Here is a 16657-nt window from a genome sequence, read left to right on the forward strand (position 1 = left end):
TCCAATTCTCCTGGTCTGATCTTTGGCTAGAGTTACACTTCTCAATTCATCCAATTCTCCTGGTCTGATCTTTGGATAGAGATACACTTCTCGATTCATGCAATTCTCCTGGTCTGATCTTTGGATAGAGATACACTTCTCAATTCATCCAATTCTCTTGGTCTGATCTTTGGATAGAGATACACTTCTCAATACATCCAATTCTCCTGGTCTGATCTTTGGATAGAGATACACTTCTCAATTCATCCAATTCTCCTGGTCTGATCTTTGGCTAGAGATACACTTCTCGATTCATCCAATTCTCCTGGTCTGATCTTTGGCTAGAGATACACTTCTCGATTCATCCAATTCTCCTGGTCTGATCTTTGGCTAGAGATAGACTTCTCAATTCATCCAATTCTCTTGGTCTGATCTTTGGCTAGAGATACACTTCTCAATTCATCCAATTCTCTTGGTCTGATCTTTGGATAGAGATACACTTCTCAATACATCCAATTCTCCTGGTCTGATCTTTGGATAGAGATACACTTCTCAATTCATCCAATTCTCCTGGTCTGATCTTTGGATAGATACACTTCTCAATTCATCCAATTCTCTTGGTCTGATCTTTGGATAGAGATACACTTCTCAATACATCCAATTCTCCTGGTCTGATCTTTGGATAGAGATACACTTCTCAATTAAATCCAATTCTCCTGGTCTGATCTTTGGATTGATACACTTCTCAATTCATCCAATTCTCCTGGTCTGATTTTGGATAGATACACTTCTCAATTCATCCAATTCTCCTGGTCTGATCTTTGGATAGAGATACACTTCTCAATTCATCCAATTCTCCTGGTCTGATCTTTGGCTAGAGAGATACAGTTCTCGATTCATCCAATTCTCCTGGTCTGATCTTTGGATGCACCTACACAATCACCGGAGTGAAATGGTCAGACCTCTTCATTGGGAACGATGATTTGCCCTCCTGTAGACCTTCAGGCTTTCCAATAAAACAATAAAAGCTGCTTCCTAATCATAAAGAACGATACAGTAAGCGACAATGTCCCTTTTAAACATCCTACAACTGCATCAGTGGTGTCAGATCTCGGCGTTGCAGGGCTTATGATACCCCGCTGTCCTTTGATGTCAAGACTGCATAACACGAGCCAACAACTAATGGCATATAATTATGCAGATCACAACACAAGAGCCTTCAGAGCATTGTTCTTTGATGGAATTGTTTCAGAACGCACCATACAGGGGTCTGCTAGTCTCTCACTCTCAGGGTTTAGCAGAACCAGATAGGGATCAGCCTGTGCCTCCTTGATGTGGAACACGCTCTACTGGGACCGGTGCTGATGAGGGGGGGGTCGTTAGTCGCAGGCGGCATCTGTGGCGCAGTTAGGAAACCTTGACATTTACTGTTATCTGATCAGCTTCGGGCGACACTCTGTGTGACACGATAAAAGCATCAGACTGAATATAGAAGGCCCAGGCATCTCATTAGCAGGCTGGAGTAAAATTTCAAGATGTGAAATAACAAGCTGATACAAGAAACGCAACTTTGTAGAACTTGTACTGTTCTCACCGAGAGTCCTTCATAAGGACCTCACATACCAAAAAATTCTGTAAACTATAGCTGGCCACAAACATTAAAATCTGATTGTACAATCTTCTTTAAATCGACAGCTATGTGCGGGGGGAGGGGGGCCTACCTGACTGGATATAATCAGAATAGAATGTTTAGGGCCTTGTGATTTAGAGATTGCGCAATTCAATTGTACCTAGAAAGGAACAAAAACAGTAGACGTGCACTGCAGAAAAATTCATTTGTTTTCGTTTTCATTTCGGGTTTTTGTTTCTTCGTTATGATCGCTATTCATAAATTTGAAAATAAGAAAGAAAATCCCCAAATTTGAAAGAATAACTAACTAATAATAACTAACTATTAAATTATAGGTATTAGAAATTTCCCTTCAAATTTGTCTGTTAGTGGATGTAACAAATACGAAAAATGTAAATGGTGGAAAGCACTGGTAGCTGGAAGGGTATGTTGGAAGTTAGCAGGAGCTGGGAGGTGGTACCATGGTGGCTAGCGGGCACTGGAGGGGTACATTGGTAAGTGGGGGCTGAAAGGATACTTTGGAAGTTAGCAGGAGCAGAGGGGGTACTAAGGTGGCTAGCGGGCACTGGTGGGGTACACTGGAGGTCAGTGCAGGCTGGAAGGGTACGTTGAAAGATAGCAGGAGCTGAGGGGGTCAGAGGGGCCATTGTGGGGGAAAAAAATCACGGCTGTGTGTGTGTGTGGGGGGGGGGGAGCGGGGGTTTAAAATGGTGGAAACCACTGGTGGCTGGAAGGGTATGTTTGGAAGTTAGCAGGAGCTGGGGGAAGGGATACCATGGTAGCTAGCGGGCACTGGAGGGGTACATTGGACTTAAGTGGGGGCTGGAAGGGTACATTGAAAGTTATCAGGATCTGGGGGGATACTATGGTGGTTAGCAGGTACTAAAGGGGTACACTGGAGGCAAGTGGGGGCTAGAAGGGTACGTTGGAAGTTAAAAGGAGCTGAGGGGGTACTATGGGGGCTAGTGGGCACTGGAGGGGTACTGTGGAGGTCAGTGCGGTGACGTACAACACGTACGACGGCACTCTGAAGGGGAAGTTCTATTCGCCTTTGGGCTGCTTTTAGCTGATTCCTTGTTAGTAAAAGACGATTCGCGCTTTTCTGTCTGTTACAGTGCGATGAATGTGCTTACTCCATTATGAACGGTAGTTTTACCAGAACGAGTGCTCCCGTCTCCTAACTCGCTTCTGGGCATGCGCGGGTTTAAAATGTCGTTTTAGCCCACACACGATCATTTTTTTTTTTTCGTTTTTCAGAAGCCGAAAAACGATGTGAAGCCCACACACGATGATTTTAAATGACATTTATAAAAACAACATTTCTTTTCATGCCGAAAAACGACCGTGTGTACGCGGCATTAGACTCCGCGCCCTGCGGAATCTTGGGTTCACGCTTCCTCTCTGATAGCAGCAGTCGGCTATTGGGTTCACTACCCTGTGGTGCATCCCTGACCCCAACGGGGTACACTTGTCACCTGTTTACATAGGCAGACAGTCATTCTGTCAGAGTACCGAACGATCGGCGGGTCCCGATGGAAATTGCGTCTGTGGGACCCACTGATCGGCTCTCGCTGTGTAAAATCACAGCGGGAGCGTGCCGCCGGCAGGGTGCGAGCAGAATAACATATATATATATATATATATATATATATATATATATATATATATATATGTATGTAATTCTGCACAGAGAGGCCATCCTGTAGCAGTAAATCTGCTATGGGGCGGTCGTAAAACGTGCTGTAAACGTCCTAGGCGCATTTACCTTCCTTTATGGCACGCTTTGGGGGGGGAATTAGAGGGCATTTGAGGAGCGTTGCCTGGCACAACTTGAACACCTGTGCAGTGCGCTGAGAATTTTACATTTGCGCCCTTTTAGACGTCGGTGTGCACGAGGTATAAAAGTGTGAAATACGTAATGTAACGCGGCATGTTTGTGGGAAGAAAGTGCGAAGAATATACATGAAGAAACACTTTTGTTTATTTGTATCTCATGGATATAAAAGCTAACCAAAGGCTACAATGTTTCCGAAGCACCAAAACAAGTTTCAATGATGTCATCGCCTGGCCGCAACGGCGACCCCGCCCCTCCTCCACCCACATAAACAGCTCCATGACATTATCCTAGCCAGACTTTGCATTTTCTTCTTCTTCTACTCATCTACTCCGCGGCTGATGTGTCAATATGCCAATCTTTTATTTATTTTTTCACATTTTAAATCCTCTTATACAATTTTCGGATAAGGGGGGATGGGAGCGCCACGGCGCTGCTCAGAAAGGCTAATTTGCTAAGCCCCAGAACCTACTTTCCAATGCAAATCGCGGCGCGGATCCCTTTCACGATGGAAGAAAAACGTAATACTGGAGGGAGATTTTCTGCCCCCCCCCCTTTTTTTCCCCCCTCTTTTCTCCCAAAAGTGAAAGCCTTTCATGACACACATTCCAGGGCTAAATTCCTTCATTTCGGCACTGTTGCTTTTTTTTTCCCCCCTCCTCTATCGCTAAAATGGGTGTCTGAGAAAAGAAGGGGGGAGTCAAGGGTCGCCGAGGTCCCCACATCTGTGGCTTTATAAAGGCCTCACCTCCGAATAGGCTCAAAGTGTGTAGCGAGGCAAATCCTAATGTGTATTAGCAAGACAAAGGGCCGAGGAGAGAAGGAGAAGGAATGAGCCTTAATATAGTTAAGATTTATTAGGTCCATGAAGCCAACCGGCACCTCCCATTTTCCATACCATTTACCCACATCTAAGAAGCCAGCCTTTGTCCTGGAGGGGGGGTGGGGGGGGGGGAGATGGTCATTTAGAATTAACCAGTAACAAATCTCTGGTGGATAAAGGGAGCTCAGACAGCGGCAGGACGTGGGGGAGAAGTTTAGGATGCTTATACACAAAAAATATTTGAAGACCTCCACTCAATACGCCTCACACTTTACAGTTTTTGTTTACTTCGTCTTTTGACACTTAACCCTACACCACGCTGCGAAGACCGAGCGGCAACAACCCAACTGGGTTCACTGGAAATACCACTTCATCATAACCATGCAGAAGCTTGTCTGGGTGGGGTCATTCTTCACTGAATATTAATTCTGGGTACGAAAAAAGGACTAAGTGATACAAAAATAGACATAAAAGTGATACAAAAAGAGACACAAAAGTGATACAAAAAGAGACATAAAAGTGATAAAAAAATAGATATAAAAGTGATACAAAAATAGATACAAAAAGAGACACAAAAGTGATAAAAAAACGAGACACAAAAGTGATACAAAAATAGATATAAAAATGTAACATCGATAGAAAAACGTGCTGCGCTGTAAATAAATACAGATAAAACACCACCGTGCATATTGACATAAACAAACAGTATGTGAAAAAAGTAAACGTAGCTTCTCATAGAGTCCACACAAAAAATTGTGCATCCCAAGCGGCGGGCATCTTTAAACACTTGTCAACCGCACACTGGAGCTTTGCTGCTATATATACACTATATAAAAAAGGACTAAGTGATACAAAAAGAGACATAAAAGTGATACAAAAATAGATATAAAAGTGATACAAAAATAGATATAAAAGTGATACAAAAATAGATATAAAAGTGATACAAAAATAGGTATAAAAGTGATACAAAAATAGATACAAAGGTGATACAAAAATAGACATAAAAGTGATGCAAAAAGAGACACAAAAAGAGACATAAAAGTGATACAAAAATAGATACAAAGGTGATACAAAAATTGATACAAAAATAGACATAAAAGTGATACAAAAATAGATATAAAAGTGATACAAAAAGAGACACAAATGTGATAGAAAAAGAGACACAAAAGTGATACAAAAAGAGTCATAAAAGTGATACAAAAATGGACATAAAAGCGATACAAAAATATATACAAAACTGATACAAAAAGAGACACAAAAGTGATACAAAAATAGATGCAAAAGTGATACAAAAAGAGACACAAAAGTGATACAAAAAGAGACACAAAAGTGATACAAAAAGAGTCATAAAAGTGATACAAAAATAGGTATAAAAGTGATACAAAAAGCGACACAAAAATAGATGCGAAAGTCATACAACTATTGATACAAAAAGGAGACACAAAAGTGATACAGAAAAGACACACAAGTGATACAAAAATAGATACAAAAGTGATACAAAAATAGTAATATAAATAGCAATATAGAAATAAAAAAAAAATACTAAGCACCAATTTCTGCAACTCTATTATAGAAAAATTATGATCTCAAATAAGAAAGCACGCTAACAGCCCATTAAAAAAAAAAATGTTGCAAGCACGCTAGGTGATATAAACCATAGCATGTAACATCGATAGAAAAACGTGCTGCGCTGTAAATAAATACAGATAAAACACCACCGTGCATATTAACATAAACAAACAGTATGTGAAAAAAGTAAACGTAGCTTCTCATAGAGTCCACAAAAAAATAAAAAATTGTGCATCCCAAGCGGTGGGCATCTTTAAACACTTGTCAACCGCACACTGGAGCATTGCTGCTATATTTATATTACCAAAAGTATACCTGCCTTTACACGCACATGAACTTTAAGGCTCGGTTCACACCGTCGCCGCATGCGGCTCACAGCAGGGGTCTGGTGCGTGCTGGTTCACCATTCCAGGTCCGATTTCAGCCCGAATTTTGGGCTGAAATCGAACCTGAAACGCACCAAAAAAGGCACGCGTTTTTTCCGGCACACCGCACTGGACCCGCTGTGGACATATGTGAACCGGCTCCATAGAGAGCCAGTCACAATCTCCTGCTATGCGAATTGGATGAGGGGAAACGTGCATTTAATTCGCATAGGTGTAAACTGAGCCTCATGGCATCCCAGTCTTAGTCCGTAGGGTTCAATATTGAGTTGGCTCCGCCCTTTGCAGCTATAACAGCTTCAACTCTTCTGGGAAGGCCGTCCACAAGGTTTAGGAGGGTGTCTATGGGAATGTTTGACCGTTCTTCCAGAAGAGCGTTTCTTGGAGGAGAAGGCCTGGCTCGCAGTCTCCGCTCTAATCCACCTCAATGGTGTTCTATGTCCTTCATATCATCCATGTCTTTATGGAGATTCACTCCTGCATTCAACTTAAATTTGAGCATCTTTTGTGCTTTTTCCATACAGTGTTTTCAGGCATTTTTGAGCTTCAGGTGACTTCGGAATGAAGAACCAACTCCATAGAGAATAATTGATTTATTTTTTTCTCCTCCAACGTTTTGGAGCTTCAAGGTACAAAACGCTGAGGAGTGTGAATGGGGGCTACGAGTTTAATTGAGTTTTGCATGGAACCATTGACTGCCAGTCTATTGGATTGCACACACCTAAGCTTGGCTGCCTAGATGTTTGCCGGCTCTGCCATGAGTTCATATATATGGTGACGGGTATAATACATGTATTATGCAGCTTCAATGTTCTCCTATTTTGTACAAAAGTAATTCATGCAATATTTTGAAATATGTTTATTTATGTCATATACAGTGTGACCCCCACACGGACACTGGCCCCTAATAAAGGGACAAGGTCTCGAAATGCGTAAGGCCTGAATGAACCCCTGTGGACAAGTCAGACACCTATCCATGAACCTTGATTTTTAATATTTATATTTTTTGTATTCATTGTATAATAAACGTTTATTACTACCACTACGCTTTCGATTTAATGAGCTGTGACCGTTAAAGCCCCACCCTGGGGGATTTCTCTCTTCCCTATTCTATATAGGGGTGTTGGTAACGCATACAGGTCTCCTTTTTTGATGTTTTTTTTCTAAAGTCTATTGCAGGGGTGCCCAAACTTTTGAAGAGCGAGGGCCACTTAAGAAACTTGGTAACCAGTCGCGGGCCACAATGAGTGGAGCGGGCGGATGACATGTCACAATTACTCTATAGGCCCTCCGATCCGATCCACCCAAATGGAAGGGGATGAATTCCCTTCTGTTTTTTTTTTGCGGATCGGATTGGAGGTAGGCGGGCGTAAAACAGACAAAAGTCTGTTTACATTTGTTGCTCTGTAGAGGTGAATTGAGGGTTCCGTGTAGTCGGGCTGATCGTGTGAAAAAGGCCCAAGACTGCTTTCACACTGATGTACTGCGTTTTATCCACACTGCGGGTGCAGCTTCATGCACCTGTGTCTATCCTGTGGGTTATCTGAACTTTGCCATAGATTCCGCCTGTGGCAAAAGCCGGTGCTGTGTAGAGGAAGCATCGGCCTATGGGGCTCTGCTTCGCAACCGCTTTCTTCCTCTACCACCAGCTTCATTCACAACACTGATGCTGTGGTATGGTGGGTCAGCAACCTGCGATCTGGGCTTGCCAGAGCAGGAGGTCGCGGGCCACATCAGAGGCTCCGTGGCCCACTGGTTGGCCACCCCTGGTCTATTGGATTAGGGTGTGCACCCCAAAGCTCAAACACACGCTACCAATCACTCACTGTGTTCACTAAAAAAGGGAAGGTGCCAGTAAAAAAACATATTTACCTGCCCCTTCCCCACTCATTCTAAAACATACCCCTCTGTGTGCCCGCAGCAGCAGCCGGTGGGAGAGGAGGGGAGGAAAGCTGGAAGCACTGTGGGGGGAAGGGGGGGTGCCCAAGGCAGTAAGGGGACTCTGTGCTGTACAGGGTGATTAGGGTGTGCCTGGGTACGCCCTGTGCGCACGCCTATGCTGCCAAGTGTTCCTCCAATGTTTTGTGACCCGATAGTTTTCAAATCTTGTATTTATAAAGGACTATAGCTGCACCACCAATTTAAATGTGCCTCTCATGAGGTATGAAGTGGGTGACTGGAGATCAGCCCTGGATGGAACTCTCCTGTCCAGATCATTGCTCTGGCCTTTGTCCTTGGTGGGGAGGAAGGGTCATTTGTAATTCAAATGCTCAGACCATTGAAGGGGTTGGGGGGTGGGGTGAGGATAAAATAAAGAATAAACCCCAAACAATCAACTTGAAACAAGTGGAGGGATTTAATAGCCGAGATCCTCTCACACACCTCCTCTTCCCTCTCCTTTCACAAAGCCGCCGGGCCGGCAGAATGACGGAGCACTTGAGGGATGAGAGAGCTTTTCATTCGATGAGGTTATAATCAAACAAACTGCCTTTGAGACTCGGGCGTTAAAACATTTAGATACACAAGACGTCGTTTCTTGTTTGAAGTTTATTCGGTGAAGATGAAGAGAGTACGAGGAGAAAACTTGGCAACTGGAACGCCGTTATCGGAGCCTAAAATATAATCTGACGACACGCCGCCAAATACATTTAAACGTTTTCTTTCGTTTTGGAAATGTTTTGGTGTTTAGGTATGCAAATCTCTCAAGTCTTCCTGAGCAGCGTCTACATTCCCATAATCTTTGGTGATATCCACACCGTCTCAGGCGCTGTCACATGATAACGTTATCAGGTGACCACCAGAAAAATCGCTATTTTAGAGGAAGCCTAGTACACACGATCAGAAAATCGTATGAAAAACACCGCTTTCGAATCGGTCGTACGATAATCTGATCGTTGGTACACAACGTTCGAAAGCCAACAGGTCTCGTGCAAAATTATCCAATGGGACAAGCACAAAAAAAATTCTCGTATGATACCAAATTGTGACATTTTCATATAACCGCTTCAAGACCGCAATACATATATACCGTATTTATCGGCGTATATCGCGCACTATTTTCCCCTTAAAATAAGGGGAAAATCGTGGGTGCGCGATATACGCTTCCCGCGCTCAGTTTGAATTCCTGCGCCGACATATACCGAGTGCAGTACACTCGGGTACATTCGGCTAGGCTCGGCTTCGCTCGTGCTCACGCATAAACGTCACAGAGCGTGAGCGCGAGCGAAGCCGAGCCTTGCCGAATGTACCCGAGTGTACTGCACTCGGTATATGTCGGCGGAGGCGTTCGCACTGAGCGCGGGAAGCGGGGACTCGACTTGAGGCGCACGCTGGAGAAGCCGGGAGGACACCACCGAGGCCGCAGACGGACGCCGGACCGGACGATGGACGCTGGTAAGACACCAAAACTGTAAGTAATAAAATCATATAACATTTTTTTTTACAGGAATTTCGGGGGCAACTTTAGGGGTGCGCGGTAAAAGCGGGAGCGCGTTATACCGCGATAAATACAGTATATATATATATATATATATATACACACAAGTTACGGCTTTAAAGTGGTTGAAGATATCAGCCATAACCCCATTTTTTTTTAGCCGGTGGCTGGCTTTCTCATAAGAGCTCATGAGCCGCTGGCCACACCCACAACACGTTTCACCCCCCCGGGGCTTAGTCATCCACCAACTACAGGCTGTCTGCTGAAAACTACAGGAGGGGCGGAGACAAAACCAGTCACCCTGCACAATAAGAGAGAGAGAGCTGTAGGAGGGGCCAGCAGGCTCCACCCACTGCAGGAAACTATATGAGGGGGGCAGAAACAAGACCAGCCACCCTGATCAAGGAGAGAGGGCAGAGCTGTGGGAGGGGCCCAGCAAGCTCCACCCACTGCAGAAGACTACAGAAGAGGGCAGAGACAAGACCAGTCCCCCTGCACAAGGAGAGAGAGCTGTGGGAGGGGCCCAGCAGGCTCCACCCATTGCATAAATCTACAGTAGGGGGCAGAGACAAGACCAGTCCCCCTGCACAAGGAGAGAGAGAGAGCTGTAGGAGGGCCCAGCAGGTTCCACCTACTGCAGAAAACAATATGAGGGGGCAGAAACAAGACCAGCCATCCTGTTTAAGGAGAGAGAGCAGAGCTGTGGGAGGGGCCCAGCAGGCTCCACCCACTGCAGAAAACTACAGGAGGGGGCGGAGACAAGACCAGCCACCCTGCACAAGGAGGGAGAGCAGAGTTGTGAGAGGGGCCCAGCAGGCTCCACCCATTGCATAAATCTACAGTAGGAGGCGGAGACAAGACCAGTCACCCTGCACAAGGAGAGAGGGCAGAGCTGTGGGAGGTGTCCAGCAGGCTCCACCCACTGCAGAAAACTACAGGAGGGAGCGTAAACAAGACCAGCCACCTTGCACAAGAGAGAGCAGAGCTGAGAGAGAGGCCCAGCAGGCTCCACCCACTACAGAAAACTACAGAAGGGGGCGGAGACAAGACCAGTCACCCTGCACAAGAGAGAGCAGAGCTGAGAGAGGGGCCCAGCAGGCTCCACCCACTACAGAAAACTACAGAAGGGGGCGGAGACAAGACCAGTCACCCTGTACAAGGAAAGAGGGCAGAGCTGTGGGAGTTGTCCAGCAGGTTCCATCCACAGCAGAAAACTACAGGAGGGGGGGAGGAAACAATACCAGCCACCCTGCACAAGAAGAGAGAGCAGAGCTGTGGGAGAGGCTCAGCAGGCTCCACCCACTGCAGGCTGCCTGCTGAGAACTACAGGAGAGGCGGAGACAAGACCAGCCACCCTGCTCAAGGAGAGAGATCAGCAGTGGGCGGTCTTTATTACAGGAAGCCTCACACTGGATCACTGCACAGATCTGGAAGAAATAAATACACAAAGATCACTGAGATCCAAGAAGAAAACACATATGGCCAGATTCACGTAGAGCCGTGTATCTTTTGGCCGGCGTAGCGCATCCCATTTGCACTACGCCGACGTAACATAGTGAGGCAAGGCCAGTATTCACAAAGCACTTGCTCCGCAAGTTACGTCGGTGTAGCGCAAATGGGCCGGTGTAACCCCGCCAAATTCAAAGTAGGCATGTAGTGGGCGGGCTACATTTAAATTAACCGTGACCCCATGTAAATGAGGGCCGTTGGTACGGCGCATGCGTGCGCATGTTCAGAATCACGTCGCAAATACTCAATGCTTTCGACGTGAACGTAACCTACGCCCAGCCCCATTCACGTACGCTTACGCAAACAACGTAAAATACGACGGCTGTTCCGTCGTCCATACCTTGCATGGGTTGCGCCACCTAGAGAGGTGTTTTATCTTTACGCCGGCGTATGTCTTACGTAAACGGCGTAGCTTACTGCGACGGGCCTACGTACGTTCGTGAATCAGCGTATCTTGCTCATTTACATATTCGACGCGTAAATCAACGTACACGCCCCTAGCGGCCAGCGTAAATAGGCAGCCAAGATACGACGACGTAGGAGACTTACGTCGTTCGTATTCTGGTTTCCAGAATACGCCTAAAGATACGACGGCGCGCATTCGGACTTACGACGGGCGTATCTACCGATACGCCAGCGTAAGTCTACGTGAATCTGGCTAATAGATGCTTGGATTTAGACAATATTGAATTATCCTGCAGTTCAGCTTTAAAAAATTACATGTATACCAAAAAAAATCAATCGGTTGCCTGCAGTTGAGCGGTCCAACCTCCCGCGCCAGGCCATTACACAGATCCCGAAAAACTCGTTAACCAGAAAAGGAATTGACGGCTACAAAAGGGAATGCGGATTTAATAGATAAACTCGTCATGCGTGCGTCCTAAGTGATCGGTGTCTTGTTTGAGAAAAGGCCTCCTAATGTGCTACAAGTTAAATTAAGCAGAGTGCAGCCTTCGGAGAACGTATGATTAAAACCAGCTGCTTGTTTTATTTTATTTTTATTTTTACCTCTAAATGTTTTATCTATCAAATGACCGCGCCGCTCCGTTTTTAGTTCTAAATTAAGCAGAGACCGAGGCAATGCTTCAAGACGGGGGGGGGTACCCCAACCTTCTCCACCACGGGGACTGAAAACGTAGCCAGTAAGAGGTTCGGCTGGCAGGTGCGGGGTTAATCCAGCCTGATTCGCGTGTTTGCCGCAGAACCTAATGGAACGGAATAAATTGAAAATGCATGTCAGTTGTGATGTGTAATGATCTGTAATTGACAACAAAATGCAAATGGTATATAAAAAAAAAAAAAGGCAAAAAAAAAAAAAAACCCCCGTCGGTATCATGCTTGGCGCGCCACGCAGAGTGCGCGAGGAAACAATAACAGCAGCTCTGTTTGAATTGTATATATGAAATGTGTATATAAAGATACGCAGACTTTCTATAAATACTGTACATATGTTATAAGCAACCAGCCAAGTCTGCATCTTTAAATAGCAAACCTAAAAAAAAAAAAAAATAAGAAAGAAAAAAAAAAAAGAGAAAAAAAGCGCAAGTTGTTGTAAGGTTCTTCTGGCGGTTCTCCAGCTAGGCGCTAAAGTTAATAGAGTTTGTCACAATAAAATAATCGAATGAAATAAAGAGCAGGGGGAAGACATTATGCTAATGAGGAGCTCGGCACTTCGGGGATAACCGCTAACAATAACAGAAACCAAAAATTAAGAGCTTTTTAATCACTGTATCAGCATATTCCGCAGGAGTTTAAATGGAGGGGACCCCACCGGCTGCTGACTGAGGATCCCCAAAGGCATTGAAAAAAAAAGCTAAAATAAAATGATGGCCCCGATTCACAAAGCACTTGCGCCGACGTATCTCCAGATACGCCGCGTAAGTGCAAAAATGCGCCTTCGTATCTATGCGCCGGGCCCACAAACTAAGATACGCCTATAAAAAGGCGTCATCCGACCGACGTAACTTGTCTACACCGGCCTAGAGTGGGCGCATATTTACGCTGGACGTATTTGGCGCTCCCATTGATTTTCTATTCACATATGCAAATGAGGGAGATACGCCGATTCACGAGCGTACGTCCGCCCGACGCAGTGTGCGTAAAGTCTTACGTCCGGCGTAAAGTTATGCCCCATAAAGGAGGTGTAACTCAGCAGCATCCATGCAAAGGGCTGCACCAGGGAACACAAGCCGACGTATTTTACGTAGGACGTGAATATGACTAGGCGTAGGTTACGTTCACGCCGTAGGCAGTGATCCGGCGTATCTTAGGGAGTAGTTCCGACGTGATTCTGAGCATGCGCACTGGGATGCGTCCACGGGACGGCGCATGCGCCGTTCGTTACACGTATCTGTCTGGCGCTTGGCCCATCATTTGCATGGGGTCACGCCTCATTTGCATGGCTCACGCCCACTTCCACTTACGCCGGCTTACGCCTAGGAAACCCAGCGCAGTTTTGGCAGGACTGGCTTTGTGAATCCAGTGCTTGCCTCTGCGCTGCGTCAGCGTAGCGTACAGGAGATATGCTATGGCGGCATAAATGTGCGCCGCTGTCCGTGAATCCGGGCCGATATCTTTATAAAATGGCCCAGGAAGCTAAGGGTTGGGGTAAAAAAAACATCAGTTGAGCCTCGCTTTTACCACCTCGCCTTTCACAATCCATTCACGTGTATAAACAACAGACTTGGGGGGCACACCCTAAAAATGCATTACATTAAAGATGGTGCTGCTAAAAGACCATTCAAACAGAACAACAGATTTCAACGCACGCATAAAAAATGTAATGCATTTTTAGGGTGTGCCTGCCCCCCCAAGTCTGTTGTTTGTCTATTGTATGAGTCCCGACCAGATCCCTTGTCCTGGAGCACCCCATCTCCCCGCCATTACCTCTAATTAGAGTTCACCTGTGTTATAGGAGGAGTCATTTAGCTCTCCCATATAGAGGAGTTTGTCTCCCATGGTTCAGAAAAGCAGCATCTTCCATTCTATGGAGAGCATAGGACCCACTCAGGGCCGTCTTTAATATTGATTGGACCCTGGGAAAAATGTTCTTTTAATTCCCTTGAGGTTTTAGTCCTGTGCCGTGTCCTGATATCTCAGTGTGAAGTTCTGTTACTAATGCTGTCCGCGGCTATTAACATATGAATGCTGCCGCTATTTACATATCAATGTAAACTATGCACAGCTGCACCAGATACGGTGTGCATCAGTTTTAGTAAATCCCATAGTGTGTGCATTTTTTTTCACATTGCGGACGTGCGGTTACGTGACCGCCCGGCTGACGTCAGAGGGGAAACTCAGCCCCTCCCACTGTAGTCCTTAGATCGGGGAAGGAGAGCAGCGGGCGGTCACGTGACCGCACATTGGCGATTTGAAAAAAAAAGGTATTTAGCTGCAGAATTGGAAAAAAACACACACACTGTGTAGTACATCTTGTTATTACAGAGGGGCTGCCAGGAATTGGAATCGCTGACTTTACAACCAGGGATGACCAGCTGACGCTCTTCTTGTTGATGTCCGCGCTCACGTGACTGGTTTACCTATAATAAAAAAGGATCCCATCCACAAAAGGATGTATGCAAAGCTGGTGTGAATGACCGCTTAAAGTGGACCTCAGTAATAATGCAGCTCAACCACGGGGTTTTACTGCCCCTGGTGTGAATGAGCCCTTAGGTATGATCAGAGACCCTTCTGGGGGGTGTCAGCCATTCATGTCCATGTAATGGAGTTCTGTATTTTATGAAGAGGACTCCTTCTGTAAGGTGAGCTTGCCATGTTCTGTAGCCTGAAACAATAAGGTAATAATTAGTCCCGAGTTGCTAAAGGTTGTCAGGATAGGACGGCTCTTTCCTCGTCATATTGGGCCTCGGGGGGGCACCTGCGGCTTGGAAGCAGACATGTTGCCAGTTGAACAGATTACTCTTGAGAAGTGACCTTTCGATGGTACTTTCAGATTCTTCGAGAGCCGTCTCTTCTAAATGGCAAACCAAGACCCACAACGGGCATCACATGAGCTTCTGTTCTTATTCAGAATTACGGTGTTCATGGTGTCATCCACAATAAATGTGCGACCTCATCAAACTTCCCTTCCTCACCTTCTGTAACAATCAACAAAGCATTGGGCATTCTCTCTCATCCAGAGTTCCTCCAAAGGTCGGGGTTCCCTGAGGAGACATCATTGGCTGATTGATCTATTGTCTATACTGACCACCAATGTAAGGGGTCTTTTCTAGACTGAGGGTCAGTGGAAGTAAGGGGTCACTTTATACTGACCACCAATGTAAGGGGTCACTTTATACTGACCACCAATGTAAGGGGTCACTTTATACTGACCACCAATGTAAGGGGTTACTTTATACTGACCACCAATGTAAGGGGTCACTTTATACTGACCACCAATGTAAGGGGTCACGCCTACATCTAAGGGGTTGCTTCTACACTGACCACCAATATAAGGGGTCACATCTACACTGGCCACGAATGTAAGGGGTCACATCTACACTGGCCACCAATGTAAGGGGTCACATCTACACTGACCACCAATGTAAGGGGTCACTTCTACACTGACCACCAATGTAAGGGATCACATCAACACTGACCACCAATGTAAGGGGTCACATCTACACTGACCACCAATGTAAGGGGTCACATCTACACTGGCCACCAATGTAAGGGGTCACTTCTACACTGACCACCAATGTAAGGGATCACATCAACACTGACAACCAATGTAAGGGGTCACATCTACACTGACCACCAATGTAAGGGGTCACATCTACACTGACCACCAATGTAAGGGGTCACATCTACACTGGCCACCAATGTAAGGGGTCACATCTACACTGACCACCAATGTAAGGGGTCACATCTACACTGGCCACCAATGTAAGGGGTCACTTCTACACTGACCACCAATGTAAGGGATCACATCAACACTGACAACCAATGTAAGGGGTCACATCTACACTGACCACCAATGTAAGGGGTCACATCTACACTGACCACCAATGTAAGGGGTCACATCTACACTGGCCACCAATGTAAGGGGTCACATCTACACTGGCCACCAATGTAGGGGGTCACATCTACACTGGCCACCAATGTAAGGGGTTGCTTCTATACTGACCACCAATGTAAGGGGTCACGTCTACACTGGCCACCAATGTAAGGGGTCACGTCTACACTGACCACCAATGTAAGGGGTCACATCTACACTGACCACCAATGTAAGGGGTCACATCTACACTGGCCACCAATGTAAGGGGTCACATCTACACTGACCACCAATGTAAGGGGTCACGTCTACACTGGCCACCATGAATCTAGCTAATGTCCATTTTAGTGTTTCATTTCAAGATTATCACTGAAGATAAATTTGTCACAGAGGATTTACACCCCATCTTTATTGAAAATTTGCTCTACCATAATACGAATGTACCGTGGGCTGTAGGTATTTGTTTTACACGGAGGCTCCCCGAGACCTGAAAAAGTTTTC

Source organism: Rana temporaria, chromosome 12 (assembly GCF_905171775.1).
Source record: "Rana temporaria chromosome 12, aRanTem1.1, whole genome shotgun sequence".
Taxonomy (NCBI): domain Eukaryota; kingdom Metazoa; phylum Chordata; class Amphibia; order Anura; family Ranidae; genus Rana; species Rana temporaria.